Consider the following 21764-nt stretch of genomic DNA (forward strand, 5'->3'; position numbering starts at 1 on the left):
TTCAAGGCAATTACATGTCTGTTAACAAGGCTTCTGTAACCCTAAATAATTAATTTACATTATGTACAATAAACATCACATAAGACTATAATTATAGAAGCAATTACTCTCATCGACCATATTAACGGCGTTTCTATTAACTGAAGATAATTGCTTTGAGTGGTTTACCTTTCCACTTAAGGGAGCAATAAAGCAGTGCAGAACACACATAATCAACAAGGCCACACAGCGCGGCTACTTCAGAGAATACATTAATAAACACAAGCTTGGCATAATTAATACAGAACACAAAGACAATAAACCAAAAGTAAAAGTTTAGCCAAAGCGCAATAATGTGCGCTTTTTGTAAGCTACACTAACCTTTTTTCACTCAGCCTAGTTAAAAAATTGGGCCAGTCGTTTGAGGGGATTTTGGGGCTTCTTTTGCTACTCTAAGGATTGGATTTATGAAAAACAGATGACCGCCTAGGAATATAATATATCAATCCTTTACTATCCTGACAAATAGCGGATACAGTATGTGAGGATGATAGGGACTTCCTACGCACGGTTTCCTAGTATGTACAGCCACTAAAACAAAAAAAGGACTCAACGCAATGGTAACGTGGTTGCCATAACGGAATGGGAGAATATTATTTAATAGTACAAGATTTGATGCAGAAAATGTGTATTGTAATATCAATACTGATGTTATTTGTACAGTTACTTTCTATAACATGGGCGAATGAAACAACTTCGTCACAATAAAAATATGAAACATCACTTAATAATTAAACCAAAAAAGTTCCAAGTAAAAAACAGACAAACAAACGTTTTGATATGTCCTATTTTAACATGGTTTCATTCTTGTGGGCCGGGCCTGTTTTGGGCTTATTTTTGACAGAGCTTGAGTTTGCTTTGGACTTGTCTTCAAAGCGGGTTGTGCTTGTTTTGGATTGCGGACCTGGCTGCACTCTGTGACTGCTGTGCACGGCTGGGGTTGCTGCAGAAGGAGGTGGTTGGCAGAGGAACCGCTGCTGACCATGACCGATCCTGGCCAGGTATGCCGCTTCTTTCTGTACGTTTTTCCCGCCGCAGCGAGCCTCTCTGTCATTCAGCCGCAGTGCGGCGCCTGGCCCTCTCCATCATGGGATGGACTCTGCAGATGAGGTAGGATAGAGCTGTCAACGAGTCCAGGTACAGCTGTCAGGGCAGGTGATGAGGTGCCGCCAGCGCCCGGCGTGCGCCGGTCTGCTCGTGATAGATATTCTTAGCCACGTCTAGCGGCTCACTTGCGCAGCTGTCACAGAGCATCAGAGCAGCCTTCATCTGAAAGAAGCTGGCACGGGCTGCTGCACGGGCACTCTTCACTGCTGTGCAAGCACTAGCTGAAGGCACGCTGCCCTGACATTCACGGCACGCTTTCCCACACCGCTGTTCGTCTGCACTGGCTTCAGCACACAGGGATCTGTTTTGCACGCACAATGACTCACTGTGCCACACAGCCATTCATGCACACTGGCAGTGCACAGCGCACGTACTCCCATTCTTGAACACATCAAAGCTAGTACTGTGGCATGTGTCCTGCAGGCGCTCGCATCATATACTGACTACCTTCACGCACTGTGTAGCGCGCATGCAGCAGTACAAACTTTCATCCTAGCTACACGTTTGATGCAGCATTTATGGGCTACGCTCTTATCATTTGTCCTCCTGGGGACCTTTTTACCTGACTGAGAGGTGAGGAGAGTTAACATTACAATCAATTTCAATTAACACTGTAACCCATTTGGCTAGGCAATAAGGACCAGGAATCAATGGCTAAGGTTAAGAAGGTTTATAAAAAATTAACAATCAAATAAAGGTACACAAATCTCAGTACCATGATATAAAGATATGGAACAATTGGGAATCCCAACCTTCTAAAGAAGTTTAGGTGTTACATTAAGCAAACAAGAAGTTTAGTCACAACAATGCAAAAGATTAAGATTAATAACTGATAATCAGAAAAGAGTTTTAAGTCCTCTTTTCTGTTCATGAGTACATCTAGAATCATTCAAGTTAAAGTCCAAATTAAGAGGATGGTTCATTAGTCTAAGGAATCTCAAAATTCAGGGAACTGTAGAAAAATAGGAAAATCTAGGGACGTGGGAAAAATGAAGTATAGGAAGGTGTCAGCAGTGTAGTCGGCCAAAAAGAGTGTTTTTGGGTCAGGGGAATTTAAGTGTTTAGCCTTAGCCACACTCAGCAAGGATCAAAGGGAATAAGCATAGAGGTTTAAATCTCTCAAAGTCCAAGGAAAAGTGCTCTGGCATCAGTGTATGCTCCAGTTATTCACACTAAAATCATTCAGGTAACACTCTTCCCTTTGTATCATCAGGGGTTCCATTGTCCTTTACCATTCTTTCTTTGTAAACTGAATCATCGGCATATTATCCCACACTAAACATGGGAACAACATCGTCCATGCTTAACCAAACTCTTCTGTTAGGTTCTGGCACTCCATATTCTTCTCCTCATGCGCTTTCTCTATTGCTAATACAGTGTTGTTTTTATTCTCAAACTAACAATGCGTGTGAATACCTCCAAGGGAAAAGTCATGTCAGAAGAAATGGAAAACATTATTTTATGCAGATTGAAAACAGAGGCCTAGTAAGGGCAAGTTAAACTATTAAATCAATGGTGTTTGTTTAATATGCATGTGCACATTTAAACATAAATAAATATAACTTTTCAGTACATTAGATTCATATTGCATGTGGCATACATTAACTCTTTAATGATCACATTTACATTTACATATAACGTGTAACATTAGTGCATACACACTGCATATATTTCTCAAGAAATCACATTCTACATATGTAAGGATGGTTTCTATTCAGTCACCTAAACAATAAATCTTGTTTAATGAATTAAGGCACATGATTAGGTTTGAATTTTCTAATTCTACAGTGAATGCTCTTCAATAATAATGTCAAGTGCAACATTTCTTATTAATGTCGTTAGGCCACACTGAAAAGTGCTAAGTGCACGTTTTAGTTTATGCATTTGTGATGTATAAAGGTGGGCTCAAAATTATCCTGTACCACATTAAAGCAGACACACCTGCACTCAGTTTCATGTATGAACTTCATTTACATTCCTGTTCTTTGCCACTCATTCACAGCCATGAAGATCTCTATATACATTGCCATGTGCGACTTACAGCCTATACAATTATATTTGATAGACTTTGTTGTGCATTCCATGCCTTAACACCCTGCTTTGTATTCTGTGCCACTTTGGCTCGCTCATCCTAAACGTGCATTGATTGCCATAGTCACGTGTTTCTATAATCTGATAGGGTCCTGCCATGCACACACTACTATGTGCGTGTATCCATCATTATATGCACAAATTACAGTGCTTAATATATTACTAGTCACTGGTATATGGCTCTTTATGTGAGATGAATAAAGGTGGGGGATCTCTAAGGTGGGCATGGCCTCTAATTAAGGACAGTGCTTAAACACGTAAATCTCTATGATTTCCATAATGTGCCACCCAACCTGTATTTTGGTTCTTGTCTTAGTTTTTGGTTAGTGCTTCTAGATAAATAGCACAACAACTGACATACACCAAAAACCAATCAGGACTATTGGCTTCGTCAGTGGTTGTTAGCTGTTTAAAATAAATAAGTATCAACAATTACTTTATTGCAAACAATGTTCAAAATGTTTCTATTCTGAAATTGAGACTGTGAATTAAACATTACAGACTCCTGTGGAATTGGTAGTGGTCATCAGAGTGTCTCGTCACCCAGGCCATGTTCACTCGATGTTAGACATGTACACCCTTTTTCTCTCCACATCTCCATATCCTACACCTCATCTCTTTCGTCTTCAGCACACTCTTTTTTCTGTCTCCTGAATGCACTTCCATGCATCTTATAAACTTCACCACACCATAAACACACAGTGCATGGACTCACCCGAAAGCACTGCATTTTTTTTCACCTTGTCAATATTTTAACAACCATTTACCTATTCCACACACATTTGCACAAAATCATAATTGCAACTGGAATGTGTGACAGTTGTCCTGTGTGCTCTGCGTAGAGGCCAAGGATTGGATGACCATGTACACTGAACACCTTTGTGGCCAACTGACGAGCACTGTGAGAAACTCGCACTGTCTTCAAACTCAACTCCAGATCTTTTTATCGTAGTCTATTATAAACTCTTGGAAGCGACTCTGTTCAAAGTAGACAGTATACAAGAGTAATATGCCACACAAAAAGAAATACAGAAACACAATGTCTTGGAAATAGCTTACCTAATATTTCATTCCCTAAGAGTATTAAACATGTGAAATATAAATGAGGACTAAATTGCTGTCTTTAATTACCTTTAATGTATTAACAGTTATTCTTCAAAAATCGATTAGTGTTTTTGCCAGATAAGTTATGGACATTAACCTCTTCGCTGCTAGTCCTTTTTTGGCTATTTGGAGTAGTTTTGCTTAGGCCCCTGTAACTTGTTGACCACATAAGGTATCCATGCCAAATTTGTGTCCTTTTCTTCCAACATCATGGGGATTCTAAAGATATCCAGGGATTGTGGATTCCCCTGGAGGGGACCCAGAAATTAGCCAAAATACAGCAACATTTTGTGTTTTTTTTGTGGAAAAATGGGAAAAAGTGCTGCAAATGAAAGCGTCTGTTTTTCCCCTGCAAATGGTATCAACAAAGGGTTTGTGGGACTGAAATCACAATTTTCCTAGCTTTCAGGGACTGACAGACCTTTGTCAGAAAACCAACATTTATTTACACAGTATTGGCATTTTACTGGGACATAGCCCTTTTTTTGCTATTTTTGTGCTTTCAACCTTCTTCCAATTAATGGGTATGAAAGCAATAATGGATCCTGGAAAGCTATACATTTTAGAAAGATAGACCGAATTCTGAATTCAGCAAGGGGTCATTTGTGTAGATCCTGCAATGTTTCTTTACGGAAACTAACAGTTGAAAATAGGAAAAATTGAAAATGAGTTGAAAAAAACAGCCATTTGTGCCAACGTTTTCACCTGTAACTTCTAATTATGACCGATGTTTAACAGCAATATACCGTTACATCCGCTGGACCTTTCTGATTGTGGGGATATATAGGACTTGTAGGTTCACCAAGAACCCAACGAACCCAGAGCCAATACCTGACCAGCGTCTTGCAATGGTTTTTTATTATGTACCTGGTACATAGCAATTCATTTGGGAAAATATATACAGTGAAAAATAGGAAGGAAAAACACCTATGTATTTCTGAAATTAGAACAAAATATAGAGTTTAGAAACAGTAGCTATTTGCACATTTCCGAAAGTGTGAGTACCCATACTAGCATGAGAATTATAAGTGACTTCTTTTTTACACATTGTCTTTCATTTGAAAGGCAGAAATGCATTGAAAGTCAATACGTAACAACAGTTGCTTTACAATACTGTGTTACCCTAAGTCTTCAGATAAAAATGGTACCTCACCTGTGTGGGTAGACCAAGTAAGTGCCAGTGACAGAAAACGGCCCCCTTAGGGGGGGTGAGAATCGGGGGGGGGGGGGAGTTTGCCCTGATATACCCCCAAGAGGGGCAGAAAGACTGTGGCTATTTTTATTTGGGGGGGGGGGCATTGGTATGCCCATTCTGGGCAGCCCCCACCACTACACATAAAAAAAGCCAGCGTATTTTCTGGCACCTAGTGGGTTTTCTGCCCCCGGGAGGGGGGGGCAGAAAGACAGTGGCATTTTTTATTTTTTTGGGGGGGGGGGGTGTCATGCCCATTCTGAGCTGACTTCACTCCTGAATTAAAAAAAATATATTTCCTGATGCCTAGTGGGATTCCAGGGGCTATTGCCCCCATATGCCTCACGGGGGCAGAAAGACTGTGGTAATTGTTTTTGGGGTGGGGGCATTGGCATGCCCATTCTGGGCAGCCCCCACCCCCACGTAAAAAAAAAATCCCTGGTGCCTAGTGGGCTTTCTGCCCCCCAGAAAGATTGGAATTTCTTTGGGGAGGTGCGGTAGGGGATGGGGGCATTCTCATGCACTTTTTGGGCATATCCCACCCTTACATCACTACAAAAAAATCCCTGGTTTCTAGTGGGCTTTCTGCCCCCCCTAGGGGTCAGATTAGGGGGCTACTGCACCCGTCTGCCCCCTGAAAGACTGATATTTCTCGGGGGGGGGGGGGGGGGTGGTAGGGGCATTGCCATGCCTATTTTGGGCAGCCCCCATCCCTACTTCAATAAAAAGAAAATCCCTGGTTTCTAGTGGGCTTGCTGCCCCCGGGGTGCAGATTGGGGGCTGCTGCCCCCTAGGGGGGGGCAGAAATACTATGTTGGGCAAACAAAATTGGGGGGAGCAAAGGCCCTTGCCCAAGGGGGTGCTCCCCCCTCCCTTGTGTCTAGTGGGTGGATCCCTGCTTGGTGATCACCCACTTGGGGCGATCCCCAAGCAGGGATCCACTAGGGAGGGGTACCATGGGAAAGGGGAGATTCTCCTATTTCCAATGATACCTCTCCCATCTTTCTACATGCTCGGGGGGGGGGGGGGTGAGATAGCCCCCTGAGCACATAGAAAGTGAAACTGAAATGCGCGCTGATCGTCATTTCACAGAAACCAGGGGGGGAGCCTCGGGAGCTAGAAAAGCTCTCCCCTAGCTCCTGAGGCTACTTGAGAGGAAAGGAAATCCCTCTGGTGCCTGCACCAGAGGGATTTCCGGGGCCATGTGCGAGGACGGCCCGGAGCCGTCCTGTGCACACGAGCACTGATGCAGCGCATGACTGCTCCCGGCCGTCGTCCGCATCGAAGGGGTTAACATAGGGCCTGATAAGGAACCATTTCATTGTCCATTTTTAATTGATGCCAAGTCTGAGCCCCGGCGGGACCAGGCCCATGTGTATATATATACACCCCCACTCACTATATATATATATATATATATATATATATATATATATATATATATATATATATATATATATATATATATATATATATATATATATATATACACATATATATATTACCTGCTAGCGGTTACCAGTGGATAGTTATTGGAAGGACCTAGTTTCCATAGGAAAATATTTTTTTTGACTTGCCTATAACTTTGGCGTCATTTGACCAATCTTCATGAAGTGTGTCCAGTGTCCAAATTAGTGTCAACGTAGGTTCTGTGTGTCATGGAAAGTTTGGGGGTGATCTGTGCAGTGGGGCCCGAGAAATAGGGGCGCGAAATAAGGGTATGTTTGTAATGTTAATTCCAATAGGAACGCGTTGTCGAACATACAGCCTGCATCGTTGGAAGGAATTACATCAAATGTGGCAGAAAGGTGGATGTTGTTACGCAGATTGTGCTTTTTGTTATTTGGTGGGAATCCGTTCAGTAGTTTTTGTGAAATTAAATCCGTACAATATAGGAATTGACTGTGGCTGTGGATGTTTTGCAGTGGTTTAGCAGTGATCACGGTTAAATCGCAACGTGTTCGAGGTTAATCACAAAAGCGCACACCTGCAGGAATGCTCTGATTGGCTGGACGCAACCTAAATAGAAAGTTATGTGTCCAAAATTTTTTTTTTTTTTAGGGTGATCTTCATGACTACGGCCAGCCTCCATATACTGTCGCGGGGACATCGCAAATATTGCAACAGCTTCATGAATATTGGTGCTAATATAAAACAAAAAGTACCTATATCTATATATACACCCTCACCTGTCACAGTCAATGAGATACTTATACACCCATTCACATACCAACTCACACACTTATACATTCAGGTATATACCCACTCAGATACTCATACACCCACTTACAGACTCACTCGAAGAGTCACGCACCCATATACATATCCAGTCACATACTCTCATTTTTACTCATAGACCCACAGAGACACTCACACCCCCACGCAGGACCCAGTGAGACACTCATACATGCACTCACAGATCCAATGAGATACTTATACACCCACTCCCACACCCAAGCAGTCACTCACACACTCAATCACTGATCCTCTCAGTTATGCACTTAGTCATTCACTCATACATTCAGAGACTCACACACCCACTCACAGACCACTCAGACACTCATCCACACACTCAGGGATTTACACACACACATGGAGGTACTCACAAACCCACTCAGACACTCGCAGCCATTAACAGACCCACTCAGACATTCACACCCAGCGAGACACTTATGCAGCCACTCCCAGGCCCACTCAGACACTTACACACCCATTGAGACACTCATGCACTCACTCACACTCACTCTCAAAGGTTACAGTTAGAAATTTCAAAAAGTTACAAATTCTCTGAAAAAACTAAGATTTATAGGAACGTTATAGTTGGAAAATAGAATTAAAAAACCCTGTAGATATTTATTGGGAAAAAAACAAAGGTTACAGGAACAATATAGATAGGCTGACATTTCACTTGTCCAAAAGCAGAGATATTCAGCAGTTTTAGTTAGCTGAGCTAACTATAACTGTGCCCACCAATGCACTGCTTAGGACATCACATATTACATCGCTCATGCTATGGTCAGTGATATCACTGAGATCTGAAATTACATCACTGATGACATCTGAAATGAGATCATTGATGACATCATCCATAGAACACTGAGGCACCCACTTACACCTCCATAAAACATGTCTAACACCCACTCCCACAAAGTCACTAGCAAACTCATTCACAGAACCCATACAAACACTCACACATCTCGTCACTCTTCCATACAGCCAGTAACACATCAACTCACCCATAGAGCCACTAACACACACACACACACATACGCACCTACTCAAATAACAATACAACCAGTCACAGATTCAGTCATAGAGACATATACACACTTACACACCCACTCATACACCTATACAGCTACTGACTCACTAAATGAGTTACCATACACCTACTCACTCACCCAAAGAGCCACTCACACAACCACTAAGTCACCCATACAATTACTCACAGCCACGCAATTACTTATACATATACTTATACATATACTCACTCACCTATACAGTGACTAAGAAAAACTATACTTTCCCATACAACTTCTCTCATAGTCACTTACTCACCCATCCAACCACTCAAACACCCATCTGCTCATGCTCAAGTCACTCATACACTCACTCACCCATACACCCACTTACTCACCCATTGATACACTGAGACAGCCACTCATGTACCCTGTCACTCGCCAATGTAGACACTTATGTATCTGCTCAAACACTCATTCAGTCACTCATGCACCCTTTGATTCACCATTTACAACCACTGATATACCAATCCAATCATCTATACTGATACTCATATAGCCACTCACTTACTCATACACAGACTGACATATCCACTCGCTCACCTATACAAAAACTCACACACCCACTAGCTCATGTACATAGTCTCTTATATACCCAGCCACTCTTATACACCACTTACACATCCACTCACTTACCCATACAGGCACTTCCACAGAGACTTACCTTAGTTTATATGTTTAACACACACTAACTTTTAAAAAACACTCACAATCACTGGATGATGTCATTTGAGATGTCATGAGTGATGTTACGGACCATGTCATGAGTGATGTTATATGTGAGGTCATAAGTAGTGCATTGCGGGACGGGCATGAGTAATAGTTTATCAGTGCTGAATTTCTCTGGTTTTGTACAAGTGAAATGTCAGCCCAACTATAACATATGTGTAACCTTTGTTTTTTTCAAGTGAATATTTAGTGTGTGTGTGTGTGTGTGTGTATATATGTATATATATATATATATATATATATATATATATATATATATATATATATATATATATACGTGTGAGTGTTTGATTGATTCTGATGCTCCGTCCATCACCACCCCCTTTTGTACCGCTCTTGGCCGCCATAAGTGTGGCAGGGTATGCTCAGACGTGAGTCCCTTGCTCACTTTGCCACTGGATTCAAGCAAGCCGGGCTGAAGACGGCTGCAGTGCCAGAAACCGGTCCTCGGAAGCTTGTTTCCGGTCCAGGGAAGACATGGCTTGGCAGTTCGGGCTGGACTGTTCCCATAAGGCACAGGGTCAGACTGATTTGCATATACCCATGTCTGAACTGGGGTGGCAGAGTGGGCTAAAGAACGGTGATGGATTAAACCCAGATCTTTTGACTGGGTGTGAGTGTTTGATTGATTCTAATGCTCCGTCCATCACCACCCCCTTTTGTACCGCCCTTAGCAGGAGGGCCCACGGCTGGGTCGTAATCCAGAGCTACATGTCAACAAAGCCCCAACTATAGTTAGGAACAGGTTTTGCAAGAATAACAAAAGAACGGTTCCTTCATCTGAGGCTGGGAATCTTACCAGCAAAGCCCCACCTTCCTCCATGGAAACAATCTCCTCTAATTGCTGCAGACTGTGTGGAGATCTAAATAAAGACATAATACATCTACTATGCATCTGCAATGGCTTGAGAGTGGAAAGGAGACAGTTTCTAAAACAGCTCCTGATTGCAAGTCAGGTTTGATCTTGCAGGGAGGCGGTAAAGGCCTGTTTTGAGGGCATTAACATCCGCCCGTCTTACAACCTTGTTCGGTTTATGAGGGAAGCAAACGCTAAGTTAAGTCTGGAAGATCCACAAGTTACTGGTCTTTATGCTATGCCAGCTGGCTTATGAGACCAGTATAACAACCCTGTCCATTAGTGCTCTGATTAAGACCTACGAATAATTCCTTTGTTGCCAAGCTGCCAGCAGTCAGCACGGGCTGGCTTCGAGTTCATCGACTTTTGTATTCTCTACAAACATCACTTCACGGGGTGCATCCATCCACGAGAACAAGCCTTATGTTGATCTATCTTATTAACTATGAAGAACTATCTTACCTACAAGTTTTTATTCCCCTGCAATTTTATAGAATTACAACATATTTGTAATCTTTTAGCATTTTTTAAAGGTGAAGCTACATCTTGTGAATTAATGTTTTACTTGGTTGCGAAGGTTTTAATGAATCATGCAATAAAGTCATTATTATTGTACTGTCTTGCATATAAAAAGTGTACTATAAAACTTCAAGTGTAAAATGAAAACCAATTCAGACTGACGTAAATAAATAATTTACTCTCTTAATTTCTATGCAGGTAAGTACTTAATCAATAATAACTCAATCGGAATGAAAAAAAGACAGAGTCCGTGGTGTTAGAGTTTCTAAGGGTTTTATTCCTCATAAAAGGAATGGTCAAGACCAGGATATCATGTTCTGACCACCACAGGGGTGTCAGAAGGGATAGAGCAAACTTTATTGACATTACATAGCTTATATACTTGATTTATACCATAGGAAGTAGTGTAGTAGGCGTAACAGCTGAGAGAAGACAAGATAACAGTATTCACGTGGTACTAGTACGTAATCAGGAGGCGTGAACTAGGCGTGAACTGGAGGTGTGTGCTAGAAACGTCACTGATAGGTGACGCAAGTGGGTGGCACCAAGGGGTGGTGCTAACAGAATTGTTGCAATGTCAGCAGAAATCGGAAGCTTGGATGCGCGCGCAGCTGCATGACGTGTGATTGGAGGGGTGCAGGGGACTTGACATTTACACTAACGGAAAGAGACAGAAGTCTGGCATGTCAGATCAACTTGTACTTCTATCATATCTGATATCTGATGTTTAGGAACCATACTATCTGGGCGGAAAGGTCTCTAAGGCAGAAGCTATTCTATGCTAACTGTGGATGTGTGTATAAGCGCCTAAGTGTCTGCATGAGAAGCGTGGGGGCACGGGGCCTTCCATGGAAGCATGGTAACAGAGGCTATGAATTATTTGCATTGGGACGGGTCGGCCCTTTGGCTCTGCAGCTGGGGAGGATGTTTACTGAAGCTAGTAGGCAGGAATGCATTTTCAAGGAGCGGAACAGATAACTCGAAGGTTATAGTCAGGCTTGGCAGAAAGCCGGCTGAGCTGAGCGCGAGGGGCCGTGCTGGAAGTAAGTCAGAGTTCACGGGTACAGAGGTAGCCTGGGCAGAGGCTGTCAGAGTAGAAAGCCAGAAAAGAGGCTCGATGGCAGAAATTCAGGGCCTACTTTGCCAGAGCAGGAAAATATGTAAAGTGCATTACAAAAAGACGGTGGCATAGCATACTTAGGAATGGACTATATAATCCATTCAGGGTGGATCTGAAAGAGGACAAGTTAACGTTGGACGCAAATGTATTTGCGTCTTCATAGCTGGCACAGGAGGGAAGTTACATGCACTTTAAGCTGGTACATGGAGTCGGTGGGGTACGCGCTAGGGAACATAACATGACCAAAAATTTATATTTCCTCATTCCCTCCTTGTTCCCTACGGACCCTTCATGATATATCGATCCTCATGAATCGATCAGTTTGTTCTTGTAACATCATTTGTTCTTCTTTCTTTCGTTTGCGTTTTGAGAGAAAACTGGAATGTTCAATACAAGAAGTGGCACACAGTCCACAAATCGCTGGCCCACACTGCAGGCACAGGCAGCAACTGAATACTAGGACTAGGCCAATGCCTAGGAAGGATAGGATCTTCCATCCCCAAGCTGTTAACGTTGTCCAGAACCAACCGGACCAAGTCCAGGTGCCTGGATTCTGATGTATCTGATTTGCAATTTTATGGAGACGTGTGATAGCTTGATATACAGATGGTGCGTTTTGTGGTATGAAAACACAGCAACTCGACCTGATGACCTTACAGGCTCCACCTCTATCTGCCAAGATGACGTCAATAACAAGACGATTCTGAAGGACAACAACCCGCATGGCGGACTGTTCTTCGGTTAAGTTACCTAAGGCGGAGGCAGTTTCATTCACTACTGCTTCAAGTGTTCTAGTTAATCTGCGTATTAATTTACTATTCTGAACAGGTCCTAAAAAGAAAAAGAATCCTTTATTAAAATCGGTGTATTGTTCCCATGCTGTTTCTGTGTAGTCGACAAGTGGGACATCTCTCCTGGATCTATTCTTTACTAGATTGGTATTTCTATGGTAATCAGAGGGAGCTAGGAAAACAGGTGGCAGAAGGAATGCAATGTAACAGGTACCATCCCAATCTGGAGGTAGGCGTATGTAAGCGATATGACCACAAACAAAGTAAGAATGACTAATAGATTTGAAGGACGATTTTCCATGATCACTGAATTCGACCACAGTAGTGCATTTACTATGACCTAAGTGTACTGAACCTTTCTTCTTGATACATAATTCACCAGTGACTGGCAATACTGACATAATGGGTAGAACTGGTGCAGCTTCGGATTCAACAGTAAGAATCATGAGGCTAATTGTATAATTACCTAATCCATATACTTCATTTTCTAGATCAGTTCCTATTCTAGTGGGGAGTCCCTCCTTATCAGGGTAACAGACGTCGAGCAGGACCAAGTTCAGGTTTCCCCAAACCCAGCCCCCATCGAAAACAGCAATATCAGGATCTAAGGAATTAATTATTTTAAACCATGCTCCGCAGGAGCCATTGTGAGTGAATGGGTACGGAAAGAGGGGCAGAGCTCCCTTGTAATTCTGGTAGGGAGGGAGTCGGCCACATATCCAGCAATTTGTAGCATTGTTAGTTTGATGAGAATGGTGTAGCATACTAATGAATGTGTTGTTGCGCAGCGCGAGTCTGTAGGAAAGCTCGTGTGGAGGTAACTCACTAAAAGTGTGTTCAGCAGATACATTATAGGCAGATTGTTCACGCTTGAAAATAGGGTAATAGATAGGTAAAACGATGCTAACAACAATAATTAAAATACTCAGAATAAACATGATTAATAGTGTCACTATACAGTGACTACGAAGTGATTTACAGTATGTACGTTTCTTGGCTTCTCTCTCTCTATCTCGATCTAGGGGATACGTGTCAGAAACTATTTAACCGATTCACCTAGGGGAGGACTTAAACAATTAAACTGTCTGACTTGCTAGATCGGAGTTTCATGCGATACTCTTCTTGAGGAGTTTTTTCTCGTTCAGATTCTGTAAAGTCTTTTGGCTCGACACAGTCTTTGGTGGGGGTGGACGAGTCTCGATCAGGTTTCAGTCCAAAAATTTTTTTCACATGACTCGTATGAACCCACCCCTTTCTCCCTTCGATTTTCACGGCCGTCCTCGTGGTGAGAAGAACGGTCTTCGGGGACTTCCAGCGGGGCTCCAGCGGACTCTTTCTATCAAAGTTGCGCACTAGTACAATGTCGCCAGGACGGACGTCGTGTGGCTTTACATCAGTGTTGTCAGGGAAGGCTGCGGCAACCTGTGAACGACATGATTGGAGTGCAGACATCAAGGAGGCAAGGTAATCTGTCAACATATTACAATCAACATCAGTAATCTTTTTCGGAATGGGCGTCCCCCACATATTCGGTGGTCTGCCAAAGACCACCTCGTACGGGGATAGCCCTGATCTCGAATGGGCAACCATTCTCATGTAGAATAGTGCCACTGGCAGGGCGACTATCCAGTCGACCCCTTTCTCCTGACATATCTTGGCAAGGCGGATCTTTAGTGTCTGGTTATGTCTTTCTACAAGGCCTGCGGCTTCGGGATGTCGGACACAATGGAACTTCCACTGGTATCCCAGTAATAAAGAAACTTCTTTCATTAATGCAGATGAGAATGGCTGACCGTTATCTGAGTACACGACACGAGGCAAGCCGTATCGTGGGAAGAATTCACAAACCAGCTGCTTGGCAGTGGTCGGAGCAGTGTAATCTGGGACTGGGTATGCTTCGGTCCAGCGGGACAGAGCACAAACAATTACAAGGACATACTTGAATCCTCGACAACGGTCCATCTGGATATAATCCATCTGGAGGACTTCAAAAGGGTGATCGGGAGGATGGAATCCACCTTGCTCTACAGGGACGCTTTTTCCTGGATTGAACTGACAACAGATCATGCAAGTACGCACTTTCTGTTTTGCGGCTGCTCGTAAGTGTTTATTGTTCCAGAGATTTTGTAAACTGTCTAACATCGCTTTCTCTCCTAGATGTGCGGGACTATGTGCTGTATTTATCATGACTTGAACCATAGAGTCAGGGAGAAACCATGTAGATTTTCCCTTCGTCATCCAACCCTGATCTGTCTGGATCCCTCCTAGTTCAATCCATTTCTTTATTTCTTCTGGAGTAGCATGAGTCTGAATGTCGATAACATCTAGTGTGGGATCCCTGACTGTCATACAGTTTGTCGGATCTGTTGTCTTTGTCGTATCAGTTGTCTGAGTGTGAGTCAATGCTGTATGTTTTGCTGTCTGATCTGCCAGGTCGTTACCCTGGGAAACAGAATCTGTGACTTTAGTATGTGCTTTACACTTCATGACGGATATGCCTGAAGGCAGATGTATTGCTTCTAACAGTGCTTGAATGAGGGGACCATGTTGGATCTTGGCACCATGAGAGGTCAGAAAACCTCGTTCTTGCCATAGCATGCCGAAGTCGTGTACAACTCCGAACGCATAACGGGAATCAGTGTATATGTTGACATTTCTGTTCTTAGCTAGAATACAGGCTCGGGTCAGAGCGATGAGCTCTGCCGCTTGAGCAGACAGTGTATCAATACGGTGTGTTTCTTTAACTTCAGTTTCAGTGGTCACTGCATACGCGGCCACTAATTCTCCGGTACTTGTTCTCATGCATGAACCGTCCACATAAAGTGTCAGGTCTGGATTTGTCAGTGGAACATCTGTTAAATCTCGTCGGGGCTTGGTTACTGCATTAATGATCTCTATGCAATCATGCGGGCTGGATCTGTCATAACTGTGGGTAACAGTGTTGCTGGGTTCAAGATACTGCAGCGTCTGATTTCTATGTGTGGCTGGAATAGTGTCAATTCGTAACCTGTCAGTCGTGCTATAGTCAAGTGTTGAGTCTGAGTTCTGTTTAAAAGAACCTCTACAGAATGTGGGACTTGTACTGTTAACTGATGGCCTAAAACAATTGAATCACTTTGTCTTATTGCTAACGCTGTTGCAGCTACTGACTTCAAGCACGCAGGGAGTGCCTGGGCTACTGAATCCAATGTACTTGAAAAATAAGCGCAAGGCTTATGTGAACCTGCCTGATCTTGAGTGAGGACAGACAATGCTGTACCATCACGTTCTGTAACAAAAAGTGTAAACGGTTTGCTGTAACATGGTGTCGCTAAAACTGGTGCTTGGCATAATGCTTTCTTTAATTCCTCAAAGGCTTGTGTATGTTCCTGAGTCCAAGGGAGGGCAATCGACGTTGCTGCCTCCTGCGTCGTTAACTGGATGAGTGGTTTAGCTAGAAATGCATATTGAGGAATCCATTGTCTGCAGTACGAGGTGAGGCCTATAAAGGCCCGCACTTCCTTTTGTGTCTGTGGTCGTGGCATATTTACAATTAACTGAATGCGATCGGGAGTGAGCTGTCTCCCCACTTTGGACAGCAAGTGACCCAAGTACACAACTTGCTGAACACAGAATTGTAGCTTCGAAGGAGACACCTTGTGTCCCTTGTCGGCCAGGAAATGTAAAACTGTCAATGATGCTTGTTCACATTCGGGCTCACTTCGTGCGGTGATCAGTAGATCATCGACGTATTGCAGTAAAGCGGTGTTAACTGGCATTTGAATACAATCTAGTTGTCTTTTCAGTGCTTGACTATAGATGCTGGGGCTTTCTGTGAATCCTTGAGGTGCGCGGGAAAATTTGAAACTTCGTCCATTTAAACTGAATCCGAAGAGATATTGGCTCTCCGGATCAATAGGTACACTGAAGAAAGCGTTCTTGAGGTCAATTACAGTAAAGAACGTTGCTTCTGAATCAATCGCAGTCAATAGGGAAGAGATATCGGGGACCACAGGGTACTGTGGTACAATACATTTATTCAGTTCTCGAAGATCAATCACCAGCCGATATACTGGCGGTGCATTGGGGTCTGTACGTTTAAGAATTGGAATGATAGGTGAATTACAGATATTGGAGTCGGTCTCTACGACCACTCCCTGGGCAATGAGCTCTTCAATGATTTTCAGTAAAGCCACTACAGCATCTGGTGGTAACTTGTATTGTCTGATTCTGGGTAGAACAACTCCTGTCTTGAGTGTAACACGATATGGAGTGATATGCATACAACCTACGTCAGCTGGGCCTTTTGCCCATAGGTGCTCTGGTACATTTTTCAATCTGACATCAAATTCTCGTAAGACATAATGACCCTTGAAATCCCGTAGAAAGAGTCTGACTCCCTCCGGGGAACAGCATATTATAGCTCCTAGAGCCTTCAGTGTTTTAATTCCTAACAGATTTTCTGGGCATGATTTCGTAAGTAACAAATCTGTAACTCGGGATAATGGACCCACAGCCAATGGTACCGGTTCCGATACTTCATTTACAATAGGCTGTCCTGAAAAACCAAGGGAAACATTCTGTGAGCCTGAGAGGGGTGCCCCTGGGACTTCATTATGACTAATTGTAGTGCGACTTGCCCCTGTGTCAATTAAAAACTTTCTGTCTTTTCCCAATACGTGACTGTGTACATAAGGACCTTCTTGATCTACAGGAATTTCAATAAGAGGCAAACCACCTTCCCTCTCTAGGCTGTTTCATGTGTATCGGGGGTAATCTGGATATGCAGATTGGGCATACTGGTACATCTGTTGCGATACCTGCTGAGTCGCGGCAATAGGCTGTGGCTGCGGTACTGCTACTGTCTGCGCTGTGTGGGATGGAGCATGCATAGACTGTGTGTTCTGCATTGGCTGTTCGCTCTGTGAGGTCTGTTGATGCCCATGTTCATGTCTAGGTGGATGCGGTCTTTCTTTAGTTTTACCTGTTGCTATGTTATGTTTCAGGACTGGGCATTCATGTACGTAGTGACCTGGCTGCTTGCAGTAATTGCACGTTCCCTTAACGGGAGCTGTAGAGTGACTTGTCTGGGCCCCACCCTTCCTTTGACCGTCGGCTGGGACCGTCTGAGCTACTAACATTTTCATCTTTGTGTCTTTCATACGTTTCTGTTCCTGATCTTGTTCTTCTCTAATTCTGTTCTGATGATATTGTAACATTTGTAACATCTGGGATGGCGTATTTGCCTGCCAAGTACTTTCAACTTTGTACACTCTATTTTTAACTAATGGTAGCGAGTTCTCGACTAATTTTGATACAAAAAGGTGTGGATACGACTCGCTGCTTGGTTGTAGGCCACTATTTATAATGAAACATTTCTCGAATCTTGAATAGAAGTCACTAGTATCTTCATCTTGTTTCTGTTTACAGGACGAGATTGCGTCCCAATCTTCCTTTCTAGTTATCAATAACCTTGGCAGAACCTGTACTATTAATCCGGGTAATGCTTTAGTCTTATCCCAAGGCCTAACCCTGGGACCCGTTTACTTTCTTCGTCTTCTATTTCTGCCCATGCAATCTTTGTGTCCCCCACCTCCCATTCTTTTTCCTTTAATTTCTCGTAAATGCCCGTGGGCAGCAGTACCTTTAACATTTTCATAATATCATCATACGTGTAATCCCCCATGAGTAACATGTCTTTGAGCTCTCTGTGAAAACCTGCAGGGTCTTTATCGTGACACGGAACTAGTTTCTTCATTTCTAACAGTTCTAACTTAGTCAGTGGTGTGTGAACATACACACGCTTCAAGATGTGATCCGCACCCATAACTGGGTGTACTTCTCGTAAGGGGTTCTGACTTTCAATGCCACCACCGCATTGCATGTGGTACGTTTTTCTTTCTGGAGGTGGGGCGGGAACATATTCAGAGCTTATGAAGGTGTTGTATTTATGTCGTTGTTCTAGAATTATTTGTATTAACTTGGTGCTGAAACCTCTCCATCTATCCATGAGTAGTGCTTCTAATGTTTCGTGTAAGGGACCTGGATCGGAATGATCGTTTCTGTACTTGATGAGGAGGTGCTGAATCATGTATACACCTGCTAATTTCTGCTCGTCTGGGGAGAGGTTCAAGAATGTCTGTGCTAACGTGTCATCATTATATATGTCTGGATTCTCGGCCCATAACACGGCTGACCGAGCTAGTTCCTGTTCATCCATAGAATTGAGTACATGGTACCCCATTCGGTCTCGGAGCCTTTTATCAGTTTCCTGGAACTGATGTTCAGAAGAATTCGGGTTTGTTAAAGCAGAGAGAAAAACTCTCTTGTTTTCCGGACGGATGCCTTTCCTAAGGTAGTTTCCCTTACCTACATACGCTATAGTATCTGTAGTCCTTCCTTGTTCTTCAAGTTCTTCCTCCTCGGAGGAAGCTTTGTCATTCCCTTTCTGATGTGCCGTTATCACTGCCTTTCTAATTTTCTGGTACATACTGGCTATGCAAGCCCCCCTGTCATGTTTTCCTTCGGCTATATTTTGACCCCACTTGTTTAGTGCATCTAATTCACTCTGATCTGTCTCAGGCCGATCTCGTTCTCTTATTAGACAATTTATGAAAAATCGTAATATCTGGGCTTGAATGTCAACTTTCTGTTTATCCATGGCATCCTTGATACTGTCAGGGTCTTTCCCTGTCTGAACAAACTCATATATTCTATCGAGACGCTCCTTCATTCCTACATAGCATAGCAAGATATCAGTGGCAGATCTTAACCGTAGTGATGCCAATATCATTAGATCGTTTTTTCCGGGTACTGGATCATATCTACAAACGGAAATGTTTTCCTTTAATGCGTCAAGGCGGGGGGACTGGAACGTGAGAGGACTCTGCGTGTCCCTGAAATTGAATCTGCGTGTTAATGGCGGGGTCCGAAGACCCGCAGTCGCACCTCCTGAAGCGGATGCTTGGGCATTATCTCCCTGCGGAGTCTGGATCTGAACTTGAATTTGTCGTTTAGTAGGATCAGGTAGGACTTGCTTCAGTAGGTCAATCTCGGGTGTGGGAATTGGCGGAGCTGGCGGAACGGGGGAGGTCTGTCGCGGTATCGGCGGAACATGATCTGGGGCCGGATTGCCACCCCCTTCCCTGTCCGCAGGCAGGGTACGAACAGGCAGATTGGCGTAAGCTGGTGCTACATCCTCTAAATATGAATTTAGGAATATGTCTTTAGTAGTCTTATGCATTACTTTAGTTGGCACTAATGGTGGCGGTAAGTTTTTCGGTATTTCTGATAGGGCTTCAGATGTGCCCTCGGCCGCGAGGTACATACCGTTTACGAGATTGTTTCGGGCACGGTCTATTTGTTCTGTTTTTACTCGGATTCCTTCAATAACTAATTCGTTTTCTTGGGCTTTTTCTGATTCTTTAAGTCTGTCTTCTCTACGGAGTGCTTTCTCAGCACGCTTATGGGATTCCTTACGCCAGAATTCTATGGCGTCTTTCTGAGATTGTCTAGCTTTCTTTTTCCATAATGCTTCTTCTACCTTCATGATGCACTCGGCATCCCATGTCCCGGTAACAGGCCATCTGTGTCTTTCGTCTAGGTGCTTGGTGTAATCGGCCCATAAATCTAGATATAATATGGCATCTATGCCATGCTTGTGGTACATAAAGTTACCTGGAGTGTCCCTAGGGGGAATAGGAATTTCTTCCTCCAGTATCCCTTTCCTAGTTCCTATCTGCTTTAACTTGTTGAAAAACGGCATCTTATTTACTTATTACTGAATGCTCAATCCTTATTCCTTAATACTGCTGACAGCTAGTTTATACGAGAAACACAATAATGCACATTTAAACAGTCACATTCATACCACGACATTAATCACATTAAAACATTTGAGACATAGATGACTATCCCCTATACTGGATGTACTGCTAAACAGTACAGATACACTGGTGTAACAGTGCAAAAATTCAGAATACTCGATATACTGCTAAACAGTACGGATACACTGCCTAAAAACAGTGCAGACCGGACTTGTGTACCCAAACCCGTCTAGATACGACCCAGCAATGGTACTCACCGGGAAGCACGGAAACAGAAGGCCTCGGAAAACTCGACTGGACTCGACTCGGTACTTCGGAGAACTTCGGAAAACCTCGGAAAACTTCGGAAACCTGGTGGGCCTCTTGACACCTCGGACCTTGCTTCTTTCGACTAGGCTCTGGTCGGGATCATCCGCACTCCTCACCGCCTCGTCTGGGCACTGATCGCAGTCTTCGTCACCTCCTTGGGTCAGAGGGAGATGCAGGAAATCCTGCCGGTACGCGTAGGTTCCGTCTAACTGACGGCAGGGGACAGAGCTTGCAATGCGCCAACCGGCGCGTGAGGTGGGGGAGGGGTCCCTATTCGGGCGCCAAAATGACGTAAATAAATAATTTACTCTCTTAATTTCTATGCAGGTAAGTACTTAATCAATAATAACTCAATCGGAATGAAAAAAAGACAGAGTCCGTGGTGTTAGAGTTTCTAAGGGTTTTATTCCTCATAAAAGGAATGGTCAAGACCAGGATATCATGTTCTGACCACCACAGGGGTGTCAGAAGGGATAGAGCAAACTTTATTGACATTACATAGCTTATATACTTGATTTATACCATAGGAAGTAGTGTAGTAGGCGTAACAGCTGAGAGAAGACAAGATAACAGTATTCACGTGGTACTAGTACGTAATCAGGAGGCGTGAACTAGGCGTGAACTGGAGGTGTGTGCTAGAAACGTCACTGATAGGTGACGCAAGTGGGTGGCACCAAGGGGTGGTGCTAACAGAATTGTTGCAATGTCAGCAGAAATCGGAAGCTTGGATGCGCGCGCAGCTGCATGACGTGTGATTGGAGGGGTGCAGGGGACTTGACATTTACACTAACGGAAAGAGACAG

General features: G+C 43.5%; 1 protein-coding gene across 2 annotated transcripts in view; it reads left to right on the forward strand.

Annotated features, from left to right (window-relative positions):
- The first annotated feature begins 918 nt into the window (after positions 1-918).
- The window catches only part of DIPK1A (divergent protein kinase domain 1A), a 453960-nt gene continuing 433114 nt past the window's right edge, over positions 919-21764 (forward strand). Inside the window, exon 1 of one of the 2 annotated variants that reach the window (XM_086953925.1) lies at positions 919-1040. The gene's annotated coding sequence lies outside the window, so the exon portion shown is untranslated. The remainder of the gene's footprint in view (positions 1041-21764) is intronic. The other variant, XM_086953926.1, reaches the window with a different exon arrangement.

Source organism: Lissotriton vulgaris, chromosome 1_1 (assembly GCF_964263255.1).
Source record: "Lissotriton vulgaris chromosome 1_1, aLisVul1.2, whole genome shotgun sequence".
NCBI lineage: Eukaryota > Metazoa > Chordata > Amphibia > Caudata > Salamandridae > Lissotriton > Lissotriton vulgaris.